Consider the following 3,651-nt stretch of genomic DNA (forward strand, 5'->3'; position numbering starts at 1 on the left):
GTCAGAGGGAAGGGTTAGGGTCAGAGGGAAGGGTTAGGGTCAGAGGGAAGGGTTAGGGTCTGAGGGAAGGGTTAGGGTCAGAGGGAAGGGTTAGGGTCAGGGTCAGAGGGAAGGGTTATGGTCAGAGGGAAGGGTTAGGGTCAGAGGGAAGGGTTAGGGTCAGAGGGAAGGGTTAGGGTCAGAGGGAAGGGTTAGGGTCAGAGGGAAGGGTTAGGGTCAGAGGGAAGGGTTAGGGTCAGAGGGAAGGGTTAGGGTCTGAGGGAAGGGTTAGGGTCAGAGGGAAGGGTTAGGGTCAGGGTCAGAGGGAAGGGTTATGGTCAGAGGGAAGGGTTAGGGTCAGGGTCAGAGGGAAGGGTTAGGGTCAGAGGGAAGGGTTAGGGTCAGAGGGAAGGGTTAGGGTCAGGGTCAGAGGGAAGGGTTAGGGTCAGAGGGAAGGGTTAGGGTCAGGGTCAGAGGGAAGGGTTAGGGTCAGAGCCGGTGGGAGGATGAATGACTTTATGTCATTGGTTGTTGTGTTGTAATAAACATTCTGTACATTGTTCATTTCCCTATGGGCTCTGGTCTAAAGTAGTGCACTATATAGGGAATAGGGTGCCATTTGGCTGGTCTAAAGTAGTGCACTAGATAGGGAGTAGGCTGCCATTTGGCAGGTCTAAAGTAGTTCACTAGATAGGGAGTAGGCTGCCATTTGGCTGGTCTAAAGTAGTGCACTAGATAGGGAATAGGGGACCATATGGGACTCAGCCTGCTAAGAGAGAAGTTGTCTGGTCAGATACTCAGAGGAAACAAAACAGAACGACAATCATAGGTTCAATTACAATATTGTTCAACAATGCCATTGTTCAAAGTCTGGATGGAATACGACATCTGGTATTTGGACTGAGTTCAAATGAAAAGACGTGTTGTTTTGTCTTTTAGAGTTTCAGAACTGAAGTCAGTTCCAGGGTCCAACTCCTAACCCGGAGGTTGGGCTGCGTGTTTGTGTGTGTGTGTGTGTGTGTGTGTGTGTGTGTGTGTGTGTGTGTGTATCTCCAGGGTTGAATTGTAGCGTTGAACCCATGTTTCTCTCGGCTTTCAGATCTTCCATTACCCTGCATTACCCTGTTCCTTCCTTCCGTTCCCTCTGACCCTTCCCTTCCCTCTGATCCTTCCCTCTGACCTTTCCCTCTGACCCTTCCCTCTGACCCTAACCCTTCCCTCTGACCCTTCCCTTCCCTCTGACCCTTCCCTCTGACCCTAACCTTTCCCTCTGACCTTTCCCTCTGACCCTTCCCTCTGACCCTAACCCTTCCCTCTGACCCTTCCCTTCCCTCTGACCCTTCCCTCTGACCCTAACCTTTCCCTCTGACCTTTCCCTCTGAACAGAACATTACTATCGGCTGCCTATTCCTTATATAGACCATACACTGAGTGTACAAAACATTAGGAACACCTCTTTCCATGACAGACTGACCAGGTGAATCCAGGTGAAAGATATGATCCCTTATTGACGTCACTTGTTAAATCCACTTCAATCAGTGTAGATGAAGGGGAGGAGACGGGTTAAAGATGAAGGGGAGGAGTCAGGTTAAAGATGAAGGGGAGGAGACATGTAGATGAAGGGGAGGAGACGGGGTTAAAGATGAAGGGGAGGAGTCAGGTTAAAGATGAAGGGGAGGAGACATGTAGATGAAGGGGAGGAGACGGGTTAAAGAAGGCTTTTAAACCTTGAGACAATTGAGATATTTGGATTGTGTGTGTGACCATTCAGAGGGTGAATGGGCTAAACAAAAGATTGAAGTGCCTTTGAACAGGGTATGGTAGTAGGTGCCAGGCGAACCAGCATGTTAAGAACTGCAACGCTGCTGGGTATTTCACGCTCAACAGTTTCCCGTGTGTGAATCAAGAACGGTCCACCACCCAAAGGACATCCAGCCAACTTGACACAACTGTGGGAATCATTGGAGTCAACATGTGGACCAGCATCCCTGTGGAAACGCTTTCTACACCTTGTAGAGTCCATGCCCCTGACAGATTGAGGCTGTTCTGAGGGTGGGGGGGGGGGGGGGGGGGGCACTTGTCCAAAGTAGTGACTACATAGGGAATAGGGTGTAATTAGGGACAGAACACTGGTCTAAAGTAGTGACTACATAGGGAATAGGGTGTAATTAGGGACAGAGACATAACCTGAATGCCAGTAGCCTTATTGGATCAGATCTATTCTAATGTCAATGACACCTTAGGCTAAGTGTTCTCCATGGTATGTGACTGTGACAGCAGCAACCAACCCACTAACCCCACAGACAGACAGACAGACAGCCTGCCCGACAGACAGACAGACAGACAGACAGACAGCCTGCCAGACAGACAGACAGACAGACAGACAGACAGACAGACAGCCTGCCCGACAGACATACAGCCTGCCCGACAGACAGACAGACAGACAGACAGACAGACAGACAGACAGACAGACAGACAGACAGACAGACAGACAGACAGACAGACAGAGGTCTATAATAGAAACAACGGTCCTGTATGGTATGTATCCCCTCCAGTCACATGGGTTTAGTAAGCTAACTGGAACCCACTTCTCTCTGTGTTGTTATGGTAACGTCGTAACATGAGGAATACTGGACTGTGGTCAGATACTACTGCGACACTGAAATACAACATAACAACAAGAAACTAATAATAAATAAACTCAAAGAAAAAAAACACATTTTGATCCAGACCTAAAAACAAATAAAAATAATAATATTTTTAACAACAGTGGGAGGATTATAAATTAATTAATAAATGAAAGAAAATATATATATATAATATTTTACTGTTGTGCTTTTAAGTCCAGTCAGGATGAGGTGTTCATGCTGACCAGCTACACCATACAGTACCGTGTGTTGTGGACACCAACAAGCCTGGCACAACCATTTTGATCTTTGGCCTATCTGTGTACCTGTGTATCTGTGTACCTGTGTACCTGTGTATCTGTGTACCTGTGTATCTGTGTACCTGTGTACCTGTGTACCTGTGTATCTGTGTATCTGTGTACCTGTGTACCTGTGTATCTGTGTACCTGTGTACCTGTGTATCTGTGTACCTGTGTACCTGTGTACCTGTGTACCTGTGTATCTGTGTACCTGTGTACCTGTGTACCTGTGTACCTGTGTATCTGTGTACCTGTGTACCTGTGTATCTGTGTCAGTAACTATAAATATAGCTTTTGTATCATAATAATAATAATAATTTTGGGGGTGCTTACACTCAAGTGTCTAATGAAAATGTGATATCCCAAATCCCACTGACAAGCACAGTTGGTGGGCTCAGGACCAGGGTCACCATTGTAAAGTGCCTCTGTAGCAATTAGGGTTAAGTGCCTTGCTCAAGGGCACTGAGACAGATTTTTCACCTTGTCGGCTCCGGGGATTTGAACCGTTTCAATGTGACAAAAAATTTACCTTCCTGATTGAAGTAACAAGTTGTCATTGGTTAGACGGCGTGATACATGTTGTTGCCGTGTGAAGTCAGAGCTCGGTGTTTTATTCGGTTAACTAGCATGTCGTTGCCGTGTGAAGTCAAAGCTCTGTGTTTTATTCGGTTAACTAGCATGTTGTTGCCGTGTGAAGTCAGAGCTCGGTGTTTTATTCAGTTAACTAGCATGTTGTTGCCGTGTGA

This window comes from Oncorhynchus mykiss, chromosome 4, assembly GCF_057628025.1.
Source record: "Oncorhynchus mykiss isolate SJ-2025 chromosome 4, ASM5762802v1, whole genome shotgun sequence".
NCBI lineage: Eukaryota > Metazoa > Chordata > Actinopteri > Salmoniformes > Salmonidae > Oncorhynchus > Oncorhynchus mykiss.